This window comes from Spodoptera frugiperda, chromosome 26 (assembly GCF_023101765.2).
Source record: "Spodoptera frugiperda isolate SF20-4 chromosome 26, AGI-APGP_CSIRO_Sfru_2.0, whole genome shotgun sequence".
Lineage (NCBI taxonomy): Eukaryota > Metazoa > Arthropoda > Insecta > Lepidoptera > Noctuidae > Spodoptera > Spodoptera frugiperda.
In genome coordinates, this window is record NC_064237.1 from 4,597,564 (window position 1) to 4,619,049 (window position 21,486).

Consider the following 21,486-nt stretch of genomic DNA (forward strand, 5'->3'; position numbering starts at 1 on the left):
TCCCTAAAATCAAAGTCGCTTTGAAGGGTATTGATAACTAACGATAACTCACTCGTACGAACCTGCCACGTGCAGCACCTAATACTCCACAATATATTGTGTGTCATATTGTATGAATGTTATTTATTTACTACCCATATAGCCAGTACCCAGCCATATTGTATTTAGCAAATGTCCATAATCCCAATTTAAGCCTAATACTGTAAAAAAATCTTCCTAACCCTTTACGAAATAACACTTATAATCTAGTATATTCTGGTATACTTAGGTACGTGTTTTTTACCTTTTTTTTTTTTTTTTTTTTTTTGGTGACGGGGGGAAACCTTCAAAAGGCGCCTAGCTTTTTGGGGATAAAAGACTAGGGAGTGTGGGATTTTTACCTCACTAAAACCACCCCGGTGGCCACCCTCAACACCTGTAAGGGGCACCGGGTCCTCTCAATAGACCTGCTCCGGAGCCCCACGGTGCAACGCCTGTTACGGCACTTCCCTAGGGAAACGTGTGTCTCCCATGAGCCTTGCTGTGCAAGTTGCACGGCAGCACGTGACCACTGTGCCACCGTCTTCCCTGAGGTCACTGGGTGGGCGCCTAGAGTCCCCACTCTATGCGCCCGTGGCCCCAAAGGACCGCTTGCAGTTATACAAGCGGAATTTCGGCGTATTAGGCGTCAAGGCGGTTGCCTCCTCGACGCCTTCTACGAACAGGATCGGCCCTCTCGCGATCCCGCTCAGCAGCCTCCTTTTGGGACATTACAGTCTCACAAAAGGAAGCCACTTCCCTCCAATTTTCTGTCTCTGCCAACATAGCCTTGACTACTGCTGACAGAGACAAATCTCGCCCGATCCTGGTGACCAGGACCCGCCGCTCAGAGGTCCACGCTGGGCACTCCTCGAGCGTGTGCTGTGCGGAATCCAGGTCACCTCCGCAGTGGTGACAATTTGTCGTGGCCTCTCGCCCAATCCTGTTCAGGTACTCACCGAAGCAACCATGTCCGGTGAGCACCTGAGTGAGCCTGAAGGAGACGCGCTCCTCTCTCTTCAGCCAGGCTTCGAAGTGCGGTAGAACCCATGACCTCTTCCCGGATTACGACTCTGACGGCTGCAGTCTGGGACAACACGTGTCCCGATGCTACTCGTTGGCAGAGTGAATGCACAACGAGTACCGTCCTTGTTCATCCGCCACGTTCTCTGTTCAGCTCAGAGAAACGTGCGGAAAAAACGACCCCTCGGAAAGCACAGGCTTTGTGCCAGCACGAAGCCTGCTGCTTCCAGAACCCGAACCGGGTTCTTCCGCCCCGTCCAGAAGTTAGCTACAGGCAATATAGCCACTCCAACCCTATCACCTGTACCCAGGGTGCACCACGGGGAGGTCTTCTGGCACCGCACCCCACGTGTTTTTTACCTAGGTATCTACGAAAACAAGTTAAATATTATTTCTGCTGTTTAGCTTGGAAATTATCAATTGTATTATTATTGCTACAAAGGACCAAACCTTTTGTCCCTTCGTTTACATAAAGCGGAGAATTTTAGCTACGAACTGTAAGTTCTAAGAAATTGATATTTTCTTTTCTGGAATCGTTCCAAGACAAAAATGTAGTAAATTGAGAATATTATACCTTATTCAATGTTACAACTAAAATATAAAATCAGACAGCATAAACAAAGTAATAATAAGTGGTAATATAACGTCTGAACAGCAATTATTTCAACCTCCAAAAAGTTAGTAAATATTCTGCTAACTTAGAACAAAGAGAACACTTCAACATAATTACTTAGGCAAAGTAAAAACTTTATTTAACAAAACTTGAGAGGCTGAAGATAATCTGGGTGGAACTAATTGATATTGATTTTGTGAAAAACATTTTAAATTGAAAACGTTAATCAGGTAGTTGGAAGCGCTCCAGAGATGGAGTCTCCGCTCCACATCCAGACATTTACTGATTGCGAAACAATGAGGGACAGAAAAATGTGTTCGGAAGGCAAAGTTGGGAGCGTGCATATTATTCAGCGTCCAGACACAAAAGTTTATGCATTGTAGGTACTAGCACGAGCTTCCCGACAATTTTATTTGTACACCAGTTTTAATAAACATTTTCATTTGTCTACATTACCCTCTATTACTACCTACCTACAGTTGTTCAGACACACGATATTTCTTTCTAGTTCGTCGTCTAATGTGATTACATAAGAAACAGTGAAAGCTTTTACAAAGATCGAATTTGAACGAAGTGTTTTTGTTTTATTATATTGGGTGGCTAATGTGAAATCGTAAGTACACTCTGCTAAATAAATACGCTTTGAAGGAGACCCTAATCTCATTCAGATGATTTGTTATGTGTTTTGTAAAAGGCTAGAGTATTTTTTTAAAGTATGTAATATTGAGGACGGAAAAATGTGAAACGAACATAATACAAGATCGAGGTATACAGAGTATAACCGTCAGTTCCGAGGTAAAAGAATAATGGCTACGGGAGTCATTATTCTTTTACACTAGTAGTGGCGTTTTGTTCAGTGAATGTAGCGTAGCAAGCGTAGCAACGTAGCCTACATTCACAGTCATACTCGTAGCTCGTAGCTCGTAGCTCAAGGACGCGTCAACTGCGATGTGGAAGCAATCGCTAGGGTGCTATGACCTCTCGCATCTATGACGAATGTTATAAACCTTATAGTACGGATCTCTGCCAAAAATATATAACGGTTTATGATTATGATAGATAGCAATGAAAAGCTTATAAATGTTATGATATTGGTTTCAAATGAAATAAATAAGGTATCCAATACTTTATTCAATAACTAGCTACTTCCGCGCGGTTTCACCCGCTCTGCTTGGTTCCTATAGGTCATAGCGTGATGTTTTATAGCCTATAGCCTTCCTCGATAAATTGACAATCCAACACAAAAATAATTATTCAAATCGGACCAGTAATTCCGGAGATTAGCGCGTTCAAACAAACAAACAAACAAACAAACTCTTCAGCTTTATAATATTAGTATAGATTAGTATAGATGAAAAAATATATTATTTATTAATGAACAGGACAGTGGTGTCTGTTCTCGTTTCCCGTATTTGCATGAACCGCAGACGGGAAGTGAACAGGTACAGCAGTGCGATCGGATAATCACACAACATGAATAATGAAACATTCGCAATTACGTCAAATGGGTCAAGTGGGTTATTTTGGTTTTACAGCAGAAAACAATCTTTTCTTAACGTTTTCTATTAGTATTACTTTTTTTAATACTTTTAAATATTATAAATATTTCGTCAAAATCAAAAACATTTTTATTTAAGCTTTCAAAAATGAGAAATGTTATAAAATCGATTTTGTAGTCGATTTATTATTGAAATCTAGCAATATATAAATAATATAGCAATAGCTGTTGTCGTCAGAAATTAACAATTCCATATAATGCTTATGTTGTCCCGTAAGGTTTATTGTTTGTTTACTAACATAATTTAAGTAGGTTAAGAAATAACATAATAGTTTATTTTTCAGGTTTAAATTGTAAAAATACTTATATTTTGTACTATTAAATAGGATAGTAGTAGACTTTACTGTCTATATTTTATTTATACTTCACACATCACACATCAACAGCCTTTAAGTGGCCACAGCTGACCTTAGGCCTCTTCTCACACGGAGAAGGTTAAAGCATTAATCACCACGCTTACGCAATGCGTGTTAAACGTGAAATGAATACTCCAATAATACTACATCAATAAATATGCACAGATTCTAACATATCTAGTTAAAACGTACAGCACTTTAAATCTATTGCAAACAAAAAGAGCAGTACACAATACAGCTCGTGTTACACCAACAGTGCAACCAATACTTCAATTAAAAAGTTAGCAAACACGCAATGTTTTTAAATATACAACCGAGAATCGATGTACTGGGAATGTTTGTTTTCAGTAACAAACGGATACAAATGAACGAGCAAACCACTTTTAGCTAATCATTTGGAGCCAACGCTCATGTATGTAGATTTTAGGAGCCATGCTTTGGCACGAATGAACCGGCTCGACCGGAGTGATACCACGGCCTCACCGAAAACCGACGTGAAACAACGCTTGCGTTTTGTGAGTGAGGTTACCGGAGGTCCAATTTACCCCTTCCCAATTCTCGAATCACCAACAACCCTTAAATTCCTAACCCCCTTGCCGGCAACGCACTTGTAACGCCTCTGGTGTTTCAAATGTCCGTCCATGGGCGGCGGCTTACCATCAGGTGATACGTATACTCGTTTACCGGCGTGTTCCATAAAAAAAGATAGGCGAATTAACAGAATCCTCTCTATGCTGAATACTAAAAATCCGGGAATTCGTACCTATCCGGTAATGGGTGGACCGAAGCAAATTGCGGTGGAACTGAAGCCGAGCTCGCCGCCAATCTGTTTGCTCTCTTCACTTCATGAAAATTTTATCAGACGAACCGTAAGACTCTCAGCATCGAATGAATACTTGAACCTAAATCTTTATTACCTAAGCACTTAATTCCTACAAATTGATCTGAGATTTTAAAAGCACTACTTATTTATATTTGATGTTAACTAATGGCTAATGGCTTGTCTATTTAAGTATTAGAAAGTTACAGGTTATTATTCTAAATCAATAACTTAGCTTGATATAGTCATTGAACACCTCTCTACTACGCAACTAAACAAGGTACTACAGATACTAAATTAAAGGAAATATCAAGAAAATTGTATGTAGTTATAGCAATAGATAGACAAACAATAAAACAAAAAGACAAAGAGATGTATTTTATAAACGCTTCACTTAGATACAGTCTTGTTTAAAAAGCTACAAACTTGTAACAAAAATGTTAATCACGAAATTAGCATTTTATAGCGAACCTTGGTAATAAATTAAAGAAACATAAGACTGAATAAAGTAATTATGGTAATACAGCGTCGCGCGTTGTTCCGATAAAAAAAAATACGGAACAATACGAATGCCAGACATTGTTTGCTTTGGAATAACAAGGACGTGTTCGTCTATTTGTCCCATAGGGTTCAATAAAAACGAGTTGGAACCACGGCGAAGATATATTGGAATATTTTGCCGACGTGAGCATCTAAATGGTCATGTGTTACGTAAAATATCGCGTACCGTCATGCAGCCGATATTGATAGCTCTTCAGAAAGACCGGGTCACGCTGAGTATGCAATGCCATTGATATTTGCAATATCGATGTCCGAAAAACTATTTGGAGCGTGAACAAATAGGTATATACATATATAGGTATTCGTGTCACTATTAGGCAATGCATTTTTATGTAGACTGAGATGTAAATAATCTTGAGGATAATTGTTAAGACAAACCCTTAATATTAATACTTATATTCAATAACTGACGATGAATTCAGTAACAATGCAAAGAGCAGCATACTAAAGAGAGATAATATACATATCTAAATATTCATGCTAATTGCTACGCGCGCTCCCGCTGGATATTGCTCCTAAGTTTACCTCAGATTGTTCCGACGTAATGCTTGCAGCCGAATTCCAGAACCACAATTTCAAGTTCCGATTTCGGTTCGGAGGCTTGAAAATCAGGTACTAAAATAACCTCAGCGGTGAACCACCGTTCTTGGTCGAAAATTTGCAACATTACTCCCGTGAGCATTCAATATTGTACTGCAACAAAAGCACTGTAAGTATTAGAATACCGAAATTAATAATTAACATTTTAATCGTCTTAATTTTAAGCCTTCAGTGAAAGTTTTAATGTATTCAAATCTTTAAGGCAACAGCCTCCAAAATCTCAAGATTAAAAAATGTATTACGAAGAAAATTCAGAATAATAATGTTATTTTGTCTCCTCACTTTACCGCCTGAAGGAGCTTTATTTTTACAAGCATAAATCTATTGGCGAGAGATTTATCCATGTGTTTTTAGCAAGGTGATCAAATAGTCGAAGTAAATCTGTCTGGGTTCAATAAATTAGAATAGGTACCTATTCGTTTGCTTTCCATTAATTAAGTAAACTTTACATAGCGGAGCGAAGCAAAATTTTCCTCTTGACGATATATTGTGTTCAAGTCCCTTACTTCAGCACAATATATATTAGAATGGACCGAGATCGTTGTTTACTTATACAAGGAGAACAACCGTTCTCAACTCGGGTTGAATGTATGAAACTTGTGAAAGAGAATTGTTTAGACTTTCGCTGATTCGTCAGGCAAAGAAATTGAAATGTACATTTCTACCGCCTTCAAAACTAGAATAGCGATCATAGCTTTCTATAGACATACCCGGAGCTGCGGTCTGCCTAGCGGTTTACCGGCGCTCCGGCTCGCAAAGCGGGGTGGTTTTTAGTCAGTAAGACCCTGACACTCTCTCGCCTCGCCCAAAGCGGGAGAAGTTATTGGATGATTTTCCCCTCTTAAAAAAAAGATTTATAGATATGCATACTTTGTTTATTCATGATCCGAATATAGTGACAATCCGTGAAATAGGTATATATTTCTTATTGAATATTTAATTTTAACAATTAGTTTATTCAATGTATTATATTATATCAAAGAACAAGTTACATGAAAGAAAACCAAGTGTATCATTTAACAAAATGGTAAAATGTTAACAAATGACATTAAGAGCTGACTAATGAAGTTGCACGTTTCGAAAGACGTTTTACTAATTCGGGAACGTCCGCGCTCCTTATTGCAATTCTTGACGAGGGTGAGTCCACTACATTGTTCTGGAAATAGCATTCAATTACATACAAACTGGAAGAAACAACTCCCACAAACTTCCATTAAAGCAATATTGCTTGTCACCTCGTTTCTTAGTGTTTTCTGTTCAAACGTGGAACTTTTGGTCTGATAAAGTTTAACACAGAAATATAAAACTTAGGTGTAAATTCTCCGAAGCTGCGGACTACCTGGTGGGTTTACCGGGGCTCCGGCTTGAAAAGCAGGAGTAGGAACGGGGTGGTTTTTAGTCAGCAAGACTCTGACACTCTATCTTGCCTCGCCTAAGGCAAGAGAAGTCATGGGATGATTTAACCCCCTTAAAAAAGGTGTAAATTCTAGTTGAAAACATAATCGTACTTTAAATACTTATGCATAAGACATTCATGGGTGCGAAAAGGCGTTTCGAGTTTTAATGTTTACTATATCTATTAAAACGAGTCTTATCGCTTTTTAGTTATAGTTTATAATTTAGTCACAAACTTTAGTACAGTACTTTTTTTTTTTTTTTTTTTTTTTTTTTTTTTTTTTTTTTTTCAGGGGGAAAATCATCCAATGACTTCTCTCGCCAGGGCAAAGCGAGAGGGAGTGTCAGACTCTTACTGACTAAAAACCACCCCGTTCCTTCTCCTGCTTTTCGAGCCGGAGCCCCGGTAAACCCGCTAGATAGTCCGCAGCTCCGGATTAGGCATCAGCCCTACTGGACCCCATCTGTGGTTCTTTGAGGCGCGCGCGGAACGCGACAAACGGGTTTGGTTCTGGTCGAGCTACCCTTGCTCACCGTCCGCAGACCCGCACTTACGGTGGCCGGAGATCGTCTCGCGATCCCCTACGCCCGGAGTGTCTCTCGCGACGGCTGGGGCGTGAAGAGGTTCGTTCTCTCACGCGCCCCGCCTCCTCCTTAGCTAGCATGACTGCTTCGCAGAAGGAGGAGACGGCATCCCAGTCCCCCTCGCTCCGCACCATGGTCTGAACCAATGCCGGACGCGAGAGGTCGCCGTCGCCGACCACATCCCTGAGGACACGGCGGTGCTCAGCCCATGCAGGGCACACCGCCACCGTATGCTCCACCGTATCCTCCGGGCGGTCCGCACAGTGATGACACCCGGGCGTTTTCCCGCCCAATCAGAAACAGGAACCTACCGAAACTTCCATGTCCGGTAGTTTATAATTTAGTCACAAACTTTAGTACACTGCTTAGCGTTACATTTAAAATTCTATTTCAGGACCTAACTCTGAACAGATTTGTAGACTGTGTACAATATAAACTTGAAACGACGCCGTAATTGAATCAATAGCAACTCGAGACTAAGCCATATACATTGGTTACCATTTCTACTCTGTCCCAGGTTGTCATAAGAACCAATTGAGACATTGACACTGTGACTAAGGTTGCCAAACGTACTATGTTATACAGTTTTGTACTATATTTCGGGGCTCCGTACCATATACTGTTGAAGAAATATATAGTACGCAAAAATACTTATCGTATATTTCCGTCTGTAACATACGTATCTAAAGTTATACTTACTTATACATATGTATAAGATTGAACTTTATAATTTTAAAACTTTAGCAATACTGCTGCTGTATTACTGCATTAAATTAGTTTACACTAGTACATAATAAATGGATTCTAGTTTCCTACATCCGCATCAGGTTCAAAATAGTAAAACAGAATAGAATACCATTCTAGCTAACATCAAAACTAGATGAAATAGTGCAGCCGTTATTAAACCACGGAATATGTAACTAAATGGGTGAGCGGAATTCTGAATAATGACTTATTCAGGATCTACGCGGTTGCACTTGTGGCTGAGCGATTAGCAACTGCACTACAATTCAGGGGTTTAATTTCTGCATTAAAAAATATAAAATATAAATAATTCAAGAATAGTTCTTCCATATTTTTATAATAACTATCGTGAGATATACTAAATTAACTAAAAAATACGGTTTTCTGACGTACATCAATAGTAGCGCGACGTTGACGCAAATGCGCATGCTGCTCGTGATGAAGAGTCCCTCTGTGACTCGAAACTAGAGAGCTTTTCTCCATTAATGAAGAATCCCATTGTTATTTATGACAGCGAAAATTGAAAGGAAACGGGACGACTAAAATGTTTAAAATATTCCAAAAGTCCAAGTGACGTAAGGCGTCGATACCTCAACGAGCATCGTCAAGGGACGAGTGATATAAAGCAGTTACAAGACACTACACAGTAGGTGCTGCTTAGGGAAACTTCAAAGGAAAAAGGTTCCCGCCCTCGCTCTATTGACTTGAAGATTTTCAATAGCTAATACATAATGTACGTACCCGGGTTTCGGAAATAAAATATGACTTGAGCCAATAATAGTTTCTATAACCGCAGAAAAACTTTATTTTTGCGAAGTTACAAAATAATATTTATTTATTTTTCTTTTATTATATTATTATAAGTAATGTTACATTACATTTTCTATGAGTATATTGTGGAAGTTGAAATATATTGCCCATGGGAACTCCTTTAATCATAACTCACTGACATTAGTCCTATGAATAGAACGTTTAAATACAATTACTGTATAATAACATGAAATAGGGTGATCTAATAAGTACTTTTATTATTGAATACATTGTAAAAATATGTATGTTTTGGCCAGTAAAAAAAGAATCTGATCAGTCAGTAAATTATCACTGTACGTTATTTATGTTATTTATTTACTCATGCACGACACGTTTGATAAGTGCAAGGCGCTGATCAGACCACGATTACGTAGAAGTAAACTTACCAATATTACTTAAGTACTAGTTTCTGCCCGTTGTTATAGTCCAGTCAATTCCGATTTTGCCCCACCCCATCGTTGTTTTAACATCATATTTCTATGGACCAATTAAACTGTATTCAGTAGCAGAAAGCGGCGTCAAAGAGAAACAAACCAACAAACTTTCTTCGCATTACCAGATGAAGAAATAATAGGTACGAATATCCCTTTGTATTAAATGACTCCAAGCTAACAAAACCCGAATCGTATTTAATAAACGTCGCAACAATACAACACTATAAATGGAAAATCTTTTAGTTGATCTCACTTGAACGGGATGGCAAGCGCATACATAAGCATCTCCCAACGTCGTTTACAAAATGAAAAACATATTCAGAGTCGGCGAAGCGAGCTCGCTCTTATTTTTACAATTCAAATCTTCACGACAACCATTATTTTATAAAACAAAGCATAATGTACACTTTAAACGAGAATAAGAAAGAACTCAATAGTTTTATCAAGTAAAAAAAAAACATAGTCTTGCTGTAAAAATTGCAGATGGTAATAAAGTTTGGTTCAAAGAATGTATTTGATAAACGAGACGAATGTGACTAATATTATAAAGCCATCAGCGCCGCCTATGGTAGAGTTTTCAACACCAGAGGAGTCACCAAGCAAACATTAGCTACAATTTGTATGGGAATTATATCACATAGGGTTTAGCTTAGGTGTGTAAACGCGAAGGCCCATGTGTTTCATTCATTCTGTTTATTTTTGATAATATAGGTAATTAATTAATTGTAGTGTTTTTTCATTTTACGATTGATCGTCCTCTAAAACAATCGAGCATCCTCGATGACTTTCCAGCGTTACTCGATTACTCTTGAAAACGCGCGTTACTTGAAAACTCCTTAAAACAGCGGGAGCAAAGCGTTAGTGATGATGAACTAGGAAAATGACAACTTTATTTAATCCTCTATAATCTCTACACTCACTTTCTCGTATAACATAAATCATAGTTACTTCCTAATGAACTGTACTATAGATATTGCACCAACGATCTTATTGGCGTTCACCGAGCCAAACTGGACTCCGTGTGTTGAGAATTTCAATATTGAGGAATCCAATAGCTCTGAATGACCTGGGAAGCTGACCTAGCTGCCAATGAGAGCACTGAGTCGTCTTCACAGTAAAAGAATTTGCCAGCAGGTCAATCTAACCCAATATGGTCAAAATTACATTGAATTTTGTGATCGAAAACATTTTGAAATGCTTCATGAACTTGCATTAGTACTGTCATAGAAAAAAGAACCAGGAAACAATACAGTTTTTCCTTATTACAGACAATCTCCTCTTCCTCATAATTACACACATACATTGTGACTCTCGTTACCATTATCCATTTACATGCCTCGTCCCATGTAACTGGAGAGAAGCACTCAATATAGATATATTTAACACAATAGAAATATAACTATATTGGATTAATTTGGATAAATAGAAAACAAAATCAGGAATATTACGAAATCTGGAAATGTAAAGTGACCCAATTACCGCTCACTAGATGTGGAAATAGGTTCACCGTCATTGTATCAAATTGTATGGGACTTATTATGTAATGAGTATGTAGCTGGCAACATTTAATGTATGCAGATTGGCCGTTCGACGCAAATAGAAAGTCTATCTCAATCTTTAAATGTTGTAAACGAAAACAACATCCGGTACTGCTGTGTGTCACCCCGGAACAGTCAAGCAACCAAATAAATAAATAACTAATTCGATAAACTTTGTCCTCCATCCTATTCGATTCACTTCGTCGAGTAGACAAACCCGATCTATTTCCTCATTCGATTCTTTGTGTTACACTGTGGGGTGCCTCGACTCCTCGAACAATTCATTTCTTTACTTCGTACTCAGTTGTCTATTTACTATAAGCTAGAGAAGAACTCTGTACTGTACTCGTTACCATTATGGTAATGCTGAGAACATTATATTCTCTTCACTGAAAGTAATATTGCCGGTGTGTAATACAAGGAGCTGTTATTACAATTTCCCGTCTGTAAAGTGTTTAAAATCTTCCTCGTAGAATAATTTGGTTGTACTGATGTTTGGTACTTTATATTTTCAGACACGTTTCAGACGCACTTGGATCTAGATTTTGCCAAAATAACATGTTTCCTTAAAAATATTAAGTATGGAGATACAAGCTCCAAAATATTGTGCGTATCATTTAGTATGCCATTACACTAATGGACAATAACAATTTCAACGGTTGTTATAACAATAAGGTCAATGTAAATGAATGTAGGTCATGTAGACGAATCACTCTCAACTCTTGTCCAAAAGTAATAATAAATGTATGTGTATGTATAAATATAATCATTATTAATTTATTAATTCGAAAAATTTCTCGGTAGTAGCACGGAGTCTGGAAACGTGCCTGGTATATGGTAATAGGCTCACCTCCTATTACATGGGACTTATAACACAAATGGTGAAAAGTGGGTGTACATTGTATAGCGGCATTACGTGCCGTAATGTGCATCTCTGCCTAACCCTTCTAGGATAAAAGGCGCGACGTTGTGTGTGTGTATTAATTATTAATCAGAACTCTAAAATGTAAACATCCGCACTCAAATGTTAGGTACTGACATAAACGAACAACTATTTTAAGATAACCTGTTTCGTCGTAAATATTTACGTGATTTTGGAAAAGCTTTATCTTCAAACATCGCCCTTTCGTGGAAAGCACAACAACAACCTCTATCAATGACAAATTGTAACCTTGCCTTTGAAGATCTATCTATCTATACATATATGTAGTATAAGTAGGTACTTCCCATCCTCAGGATACGCCCCATTGGATCAGAATAGAGGTTCGCCCTTTCAATTACGCAATCTGTATGTTCTTGTGTTTATCTTTCCTACCTACAATATGTTTATCCGTAGATTTTGCGGATCTCTCTAAACTTACTACCGGAGCCGACATTATCCGGCTATAGGTATACATAGGTTAGGTAATGTAATATTATGGCGTGTTAGTCTAATGTTATTTTATGAATAGGCAATTAGTATAAGGAAGAGGCGTGGAATTGTATTATGCAAAGAAAGGGAGTTTGTGACACCGAAGTCTGATAGGAGAGAGAACAGAATAACTGGAAGCGAAGAAATCTAGCAGTCGTTATGGATAATTGTAAGAAACAAGAATACTGTTTAACTCTTTTTATCTCTATTGTTATGTGGGGATACATTACAAGTGACAGATGACAGAAGTCGCACATTGAAGATCGATGAACACATCAATGGATGACGTCATCCGTTGAATCGTTCACCTGTCAGTCACTTGTCAGGTGTCGCCACAGTTACATACATAGCTCATTTTATAGTACGGTGTACTGTTGCAACGCAAATTTTGGAAATATTCAATTTTCCTTTACTTAACTTAAGACTTAAACAGAATTTTTGATAAACTTTTTAGGAGTCACATTAAGTAACACTATACTCGACTTCCTCAATGGCAACTGCTTCGAGTCACGTAGTAATTAATGTTTCCCCTTTTTTCGGCTCCGTTGACTCAGTTATGAGGTCCAGGCACAGAGTTTACAACTTTTAATTTGAATTTATAATGAACCTAACGTTTATGAGCGGACTATTGTGTAACCAACTAAGCAACTCCGGAATTGGTTACTATCAGGAGTTTGTACGCTGAAACTGTATTTAATAATAATATATGAAACATAGTATAATATTTGATGAATTACTATTATACATCCTTTAAAGAGTTGTGTTGTTGTTGTGTTAGTATGCAAAACCAGTCTCCCCGAGAGCCAATAACTAAGTTCGATGACTGGAACCAGTGGTCTATCTAACTATTTCATTTGCTCTTTCATGTATTGATCAATGTACACTGCACTCGGTATAGCTACCAGACGTCCCATGGTATTACGTAGACGGCCATCCCGTCTTTAGATAGGATTTCCTGTAAGCAAATAACATTACCGAGTACCACCGGAATAGGCACTGTGAAAAGGAATTACGAATTAATTTAAAATTCCTTTTATACCAAAGTTCTATGAAGTCAAAAGCAATTTTTGTCTGCGAAGAATATTTAATAATTATATTTCTTCTTCTTTCTATTGTATTCCTCCTAAAAATAATAAATGCTGTTAACTTTATGATCAAAAGTTCGGTAATGGCCGTTCACAACTGAATTAAACAAAGCTGTAATTTGATAAAACGCGGCAGAATGAAAAGTCCGCACGCGTAATCCCTCAGTTCCCAAAAACAGTTTTGCCTTCAAAACGGTTTTAAAGTTTATAATTTTTGACTTTGTCCTTTAGTTATGGCTCTTGTTTCTTTTGGCAGATTTATAAGAACATGACGTTGAAGATATGATTCCAAATTATATTTATAACATCATCGCTATATCTAACAAAGTTAATATTTACTGTTAAACAACGAAAAATATGACGGCTTTATCCAATGTACGTGTATGATATATGCATCATACGAACATGAAAACTACACGATACAATTTCCATTTCATATTCACAATACACTCACACAAGCTCATTCGTAATACATGTTTTATCATAATGCATGTCAACGCACCACACACAACTGTGGCGAGCTACGGAAGCTACGCCCGCTACGACTAACCGCTACGCCGTAGTAACTCGCTACGTATGTTGAGATAGACGGAAAGGTTATGAACCCGATTTAGGGCTTAAGTTATTACACGCTACAAAGTAGGTTACTTAGATGAAAGCAGACTAAGATGGGTATAAGAAGGTAAACTTTAAGTAAATTTGTTTAAGCTCTACAATAAAGTTTGCATAACATAGAATTTGCTCAGGATTTGTTATCGCGTTGTCACAGCTTAACTTTAGTGGTTACGATATCGTTTATTTACGGGTATAATATTTGACAACAAGAAATTACGTCAGTTGAGACTGGTTTGATACTAATTTAATATTGAAGCTCAACTTTGTAGGTATCCAACACCGGGTTTAAAGGTTAATCTAGGGTCAGTTTTAGTAATGATACTTTGTGTTTGGTTAGAGGTAAGGCCACAGTAAACAAGAACGAAGGTTAAAAACCTCTTTTATTGTATAAAAATGAACAACAAAAATAACCCAGTCTCTCTCTACTTCAAAATTCTCTAAATCTCATCCGGCACACAGTTCACCGTCAATGCTCACATAAAACAGGATAAGCGTTCAAGACCTTTAGAAGTAGGTACGTGAACGAAGTGAAATGTGCCGTAAAGCAAATTATGAGTGAGACGGCAAGCACATCAGATGTTCGCCAAATTAAGCAGAAGTCGTACGCGATGTACAAGTAAATGGAGCGATAAGTTCCAGAGACCGAATCATCCCAGCTTTTAATATACCCATATTACATCGACGAGTGAGTTTCTCAATACGGGAAGTTTTTTTAAGAGCCCGGATATTGGATCTCATCGTTGACCTGAGATTTCAGATCGTGGGACACGCTTCTAAAGCATGTGTGTTTGAAAATTTTGATGGAATTATATTATATTTTAAAGCATTGACTTCTTCATAATTAAGTGCCTGAAGCAATTTTGATATATGACTGTTAAAGTTATCTTTTTGTAGCAACGTAAAAAACTAGGCAAACAAAACAAATTACGACTTTAATCTACGAAACAAAGATTACTCGCAAGTTAATTTTTTTCAGAGTTTTTGTCTAAAATTGAGCAGTATTTTTTATGACGCTCTCATAAAAAACGCGTAGAACGTCAGACATTTTTAACGAGCATTGAAGCATTATTTTGATGAAGCACTTATGTACTAAGGAAATGTTAGATTTGCAGTACATGAGACGTTGTGCTATAACCATTAAAGTACGTCATAAATTGTTGTGACATTTTTATTTCGAACAACATAAAAGAGTGTTCAGACTGCGCTATAAAATGAACACTAAGCTCCTTCGAGCGTTTGTTAGGTAAAGCTGTTCGTTATGTAGGGTTCACGAGCAAGCGTGAATGTCGTATCAAAGGCAGGCTTTGTCAACACGACGCTCATTCTGAACTAGCTCCTGATTTTCACTCAGAACTAAGTGCTTTAATTTCCTAATGCACCTTAACCCCGACAATATTTGACGTAAAATATTTCCAAAATATTTAATACACAGGTTCAGAACACGCTTTATTACGAATTTCGTGAATTAAATTTTATCCTTTGCTGAATACTTCAAAAGTTACAAATTTTTGTTGTGGTCATCGTTGTGTAATATACATATTTTGCGTACAAGTCATTTTTTTTTTCATAAATGACGTTTTTTGTTTAATAATAAATAAACATTGTTACAAAAATTACATGCCAGCATTTTTTCCTTTAATTAGTCTGCTGTTATTTATACAACAATGTGCACAGTTTTTAATTTTAGTAGTGAACTCTGGTAAAATGTAAAACTGCTAAATGCTTACCGCTGTTTTTGTAGATAATAATGTTCAACTTTATAAAACTTTTTACTTTTACCATGAACAACGACGATACGATCGATCATTTTGATAATTTGCGCTGTCTTCTTTTTTGTTCGCATAAAGTACTCGCCAAAATGTTATTTCTAAAATGGGAAACTTTTCCCTCAGAATAAAATATCAACTTTTGCGTAACTTTTGTCTTTTATAAAATTCAATCCTCCGCTAAATGTAGGTATAATTTTTTTATCTACAGATAGTAAATAAATTGGTTTGGCGACAAAAAAGTTACAAAAAATCCGTCACACATTTACCTCTCTTTAAATTAAATGCAGATTTCGTTTACTGAATTAACTCTGCATGAGTTTATTCACAACACTAATTATCAGCCCTGCACTTATGCTAATAACCAATAATTAGTTTTCATGTACTCGTATAAAATTAATAGTTTCCAGGGAAATTATTTCCAGGTCAGGTTACTAGGTAATTGATTGTTGCGGGAGGGAGCGCGGCCCGCCTCGCGCCCTGCTCTGGCCAACTGCCAGTTATGTCATATGACTCCACAGGTGATTGAAGTTACCTCAATATTGCTTCATTAACAACAAAATGGGAAAGGAATTCGGATAAATTGGACTCTTACGATCGAAATCATGCAAATAGGATAAAAATGCAAATATTCCAAGTCTCTCGACACGACACATTTACATTCGTCTACCTGATCTCGCGGAAAAGGAATATAATTTTGAGTAGCTCCATCCGATCAGCGCGAGCCAAGTTTTATTTAGAGTAGTCCGTGAACAAGTGTTTGTTTGTGAAGTTGGCTTCACGCCAGGATGCCGGCAAACTTGCACTGAATTCAACAAATTGCACGACGCGCCGCGCCGCCGCTGTCGGTGGCGGTACAAAGTTGATTTAATATCGCGTCACTGTCGCGCTAACGACTTGCTACTTGACAACTTTTACGTTTTATAGCGAGTGAATCAAGACACGCTTCCTCTCGCTGATGGCGCCATTTGTAACGTTCAATATGTACTTAAGTAACAACGTAACAACCTCTCAGCTCCCCAACTCGAAGTTAACATCGTAGTTTCGTAATCACCCTGTTTACTAAGCGATTTAACTTTAATGTTGCTTATAAAGACAACCCAGCTGTCCTGTTTCCACTAACTTATTTCAAATAATATATTTAACTTAATCCTTTCAAAGTAATTATTCAAATACTAATCTTATCATAATTTTATCTTTAAATTGGGCGTTATGTTAATTGAAACATTTTTGCGTTAACTAGCTCGGTACGAAACGTACAAAATGAACTTAATATTTAAAGCATGAAATAACATTTACATAGATTAGAGTACGTGCTGAAATGCTGAAGAGGATTTTACTATCTACCAGCATTATGCTTTCTACTCAGAATTTATAATAACTTACAGGAAAAATGAATAACTTAGTTCTATGAAAACTTAAGCACTAAAGGATTCTCAAGCAAAGGGTTCATTACTCTACTTAATCATATGATTCAATATTTTTATTTAATCCTGTGTCCATAGTAATACTAACGAGCCGAATATATTGACTGATTGGGTTCTCTCATGCGAAAATATTTCAACAAAAAATCAACCCAGTTTTCTTCAAACAACTTTTCCGCTTCAAAAATCGACCTTAAATCACTGTTTAATAAATTGAGGTCCAGTGTAGAAACAGATTTGTTGTGGCAGAGAGCCTTAATGGCTCTGATACCCGTGGGGAGGCGCTGGACTCATCCAGCAAGTCCCACACACGGGTTCCAAGTCGGAGGGCGTCGGACTCGGAGTCCGACTCCTCATCAGTGTTTGCCGCGAGCGTCAGCTCACAGCGCCAGACAAGGGCGGCTTTCAAGCGCCCCAGGACGGAGGAGGGTCGGGGATTGTCCTCGTCCTCCAACGCGCAGGAGGCTCCGGCCCCCCCTAAAATCCCCACGGCTGCGCGGGGTGGAGGCAGGGGGAAGGGCAAGAGGTTGGCAGGTACTGCCCGGTCCAAGCCGGCTGAGCGTCCTGCCGCAGAGGGTAGCGCCCTAATCAGTGCCGTCCACTCGGACTCCTCCGTGATGGAGGTTGTGGATGCCGAGGGCTTGAATGGTGAGCGTGGCTCCGAGACCCTTCGGCAAGCTGTCAGGGAGGGACTCCGCCAGATAGCAGGGAAGAAGTCCCAGCCTGCCGGATCCGCTCAGCTGAGATCGGTGGAGGCCGAAATTATGGCGGCGGCCTTTGACGTATGCAGAGTTCCCTCGGCGGGAAAAGTACATCGGGAGCTGGCCGACATGCGGCGGGAGCTGACGCGCTTGTCTGCCTCCAATGCGGCGCTGGAGGCCGAGCTCCGGGCCACTAAGGCTGAGCTTGCCGTTTGCCGAGGACGTCAACCTCAGCCTCCGGCGGAGCCTGATTTGGTGGAGCTACTTCGCAGGGAGATGGCTGCTTTCCAGCAACGTTTTAATGTGCTGGAAAGCAAACTCCTCCGTCCCCCGCTAGCGGCCTCGAGCTCAGCGACCTCGAGGTCATATGCGGCCGTTGCGGCCAGGCCCTTGACCTCCTCTGGTCGGACTAGCCGCGTTACTCAACCGGTGGCAAGGCCACGAGCGGCTCCTCCAGCAACGGCCCCAGCTCCCCCAGTGGTGCAGGCTCCGGCTGGTGGGCAGGCAGTAAATGCGTTTACAGGACGCAGAAGAGGGAGGAGAGGCGCAGCGGCTCAGCAAGCTGCCCCAGTCACAGGCGAGCCCACCCTGCCGGCAAGTGGTGACTGGCAATTAGTTGGCGAGGCGAGGAGAGTCGCCAAAGAGGCGAGGAAGCACCGCAAGAAAGCGCAGCGGCTGCGGCGCCAGCAGCAGCGCAAGGAGAAGCGCGCTGCGGCCTTGCTTCTCGCCCCTAAGACCGCGGCTGTAGTTATTACGCTACAGCCCGATGCGGTCCAGAAGGGCGTAACGTATGGCGACGTCCTCGCCAAATTGAAGGGGGCGGTGACTCCCGCGGAGTTCGGGGCCCCTGACGGGTTCTCAATGAAGGTGACGGCAACTGGAGCCTGTCTACTTGAGGTCCCCGGCGCGGCCAGCGGCTCCTCCGCTGACGCCCTAGCCGAAAGGATTAGGGCGTGTCTCGGTGCGGAAGAGGTCCGCGTGTCCAGGCCCATCAAGTGCCTAGACGTACGAATATTGGGCCTGGACGACTCCGTGACGGAGCACGAAGTGGTGGCCGCTGTCGCCAGGACGGGAGGGTGCCCTGTTGACCAGGTCAAGGCAGGCACCATCCGTCCGGACAACTCGGGGCTGCGCACGGTGGTGGTAAGCTGCCCCGTGACAGCGGCCAAAAAGATTAAGGAGGGCAGAAGGCTCCTGGTGGGGTGGGTCTCGGCGCAGGTCAAGCTGCTCGAGGCCCGGCCTCTGAGGTGTTACCGCTGCCACGTGGGCCACCACGTGAGCGTTAAATGCACCTCGGAGGTTGACCGCAGCGACCGCTGCTTCCGCTGCGGTCAGCCCGGTCATAGGGCCGGCTCGTGCACCGCCCCGCTGCACTGCGACGCATGTGCGGCGGCTGGCAAGCCGGCCAATCACCGGGCCGGGAGCAAGGCCTGCTCCCCGCCTACCAAACCCAGGGGTAAGGGTAGGCCCTCCGCCGCCCCCGTCGTTTCCGCCACCGCCGCCGCCGCAGTCGCCACTGCTACCGCCGCCGCGGCCACCGCCAGCCGTAATGCCGCCAGGGAGGAGGTCGTGATGGATTGTCAGTAATGACTCCATTCCGCCTCCTCCAGGCGAATATCAACCACTGCGCCGCCGCTCAGGACCTTCTACTCCAGAGCATGGCGCAGTGGTCAATAAATGTCGCTGTGGTCTCCGAGCCGTATTTCGTCCCGCCCAGGGATCACTGGGTTGCGGACTTGGACGGCTCGGTGACCATCATCTCGTCGGCCGCCGCCGGTACCCCGACTCTCGAGAGCGCTCAGAGAGGCCGGGGTTGTGTCGCAGCACGGTTCGGAGAGATCGCTGTGGTGGGCGTGTATTTCTCTCCGAACCGAACTCTCGTCGAGTTCCACAACTCCCTGAGGGAGTTGGTTGACGTCGTCGTCGGGTTCCGTTCCCTCCCCGTGCTTGTCCTCGGGGACTTCAATGCCAAGAACTTGGCTTGGGGTTCCCGGTTGACCGATGTTCGGGGTAGGATGGTGGAAGACTGGGCTCTGGAGACAGGCCTAGTCGTCCTGAACCGGGGTTCTGTTCCCACGTGTGTGCGGATGCAGGGTGAATCGGTGGTGGACATCTCGTTCGCCAGCCCTGCTCTGTCACCGCGTGTCGTTGACTGGCGCGTTATGGAGGAGGTGGAGACGTTTTCTGACCACCGGTACATCCGGTTCAACGTCTCCGCCGAGTCCGCGGACCCGCCAGTCAGACAGGCCCCATGTGGCCCGCGTTGGGCGCTAAGACAGCTGGACCGGGAGCTTTTCCTGGAAGCCGCAATCGTGCAGGCCTGGGTGATACCACCAGACAGGCCTGCCGACGTCGATGAGGAAGCAAGATGGCTCCAGGACGCCATGTCCAAAATATGTGACGTGGCGATGCCCCGGGTCCGGCCAGGTCAGCGCAAGCGCCAGGTGTACTGGTGGTCGCAAGAGTTGGCTGCTCTACGCAGTACGTGCGTTACTGCGCGACGCCGGTACACCAGGCACCGCAGGCTCCGTATCCGCGCTCCAGACGCGGAGGTAAGAGAGGCGGAGTTGTACGAGGGGTACAAGGCGGCAAAGGCCGCCCTAAAAGCGGAGATTTGGCGGGCTAAAGAGGAAGCCCGCCGGGAGATGCTGGAGACTCTGAACAGAGATCCATGGGGGCGCCCCTATCGGATGGTGCGCGATAAGCTCCGCACCTGGGCTCCCCCGCTGACTCAGAGTCTCCGGCCAGAAATCGTGGAAGAGGTGGTCGGCGCCTTGTTCCCCCGACTACGGAGGGGCTTCACCCCTCCATCCATGACTCCGCCCCCTGCGGTGCCCAATGCGGGCCACAGCGACGACGACGACGACATCGTTCCGGAGGTGACCGAGGCAGAAATGAGAGCGGCGGTGCGCCGGATGGGCGCCAAGAACACCGCCCCAGGACCCGATGGCCTGCATGGCAAGGCGTGGGTCCTGGCCTCAGAGGCTCTCGGGCCTCGATTATTAGGTCTCTACAGCGCATGCTTGGAGAGGGGCCAGTTCCCACTTCAGTGGAAGACGGGAAAACTGGTCCTCGTGAAGAAGCCGGGGCGCCCTGCGGACTCTCCGTCCGCATACCGGCCCATTGTGCTGCTCGACGAGGTGGGAAAAGTCTTCGAAAGGATCATTTCAAACCGCCTCGTCGCGCACCTGTCTGGATTCGGGCCGGACCTCGCGGATGGACAGTTCGGCTTCCGCAGAGGGCGCTCCACGGTGGACGCCATCATGCGCGTAAGAGACCTCACGACGGGGAATGCAGTGTCCAGGGGTGGGGTCGTTGTGGCGGTGTCTCTGGACATCGCCAACGCTTTCAATTCCCTACCCTGGAGCTGCATACTGGAGGCACTCCGGTACCACCGGGTGCCTACCTATCTCCGTCGTGTTATCGAGG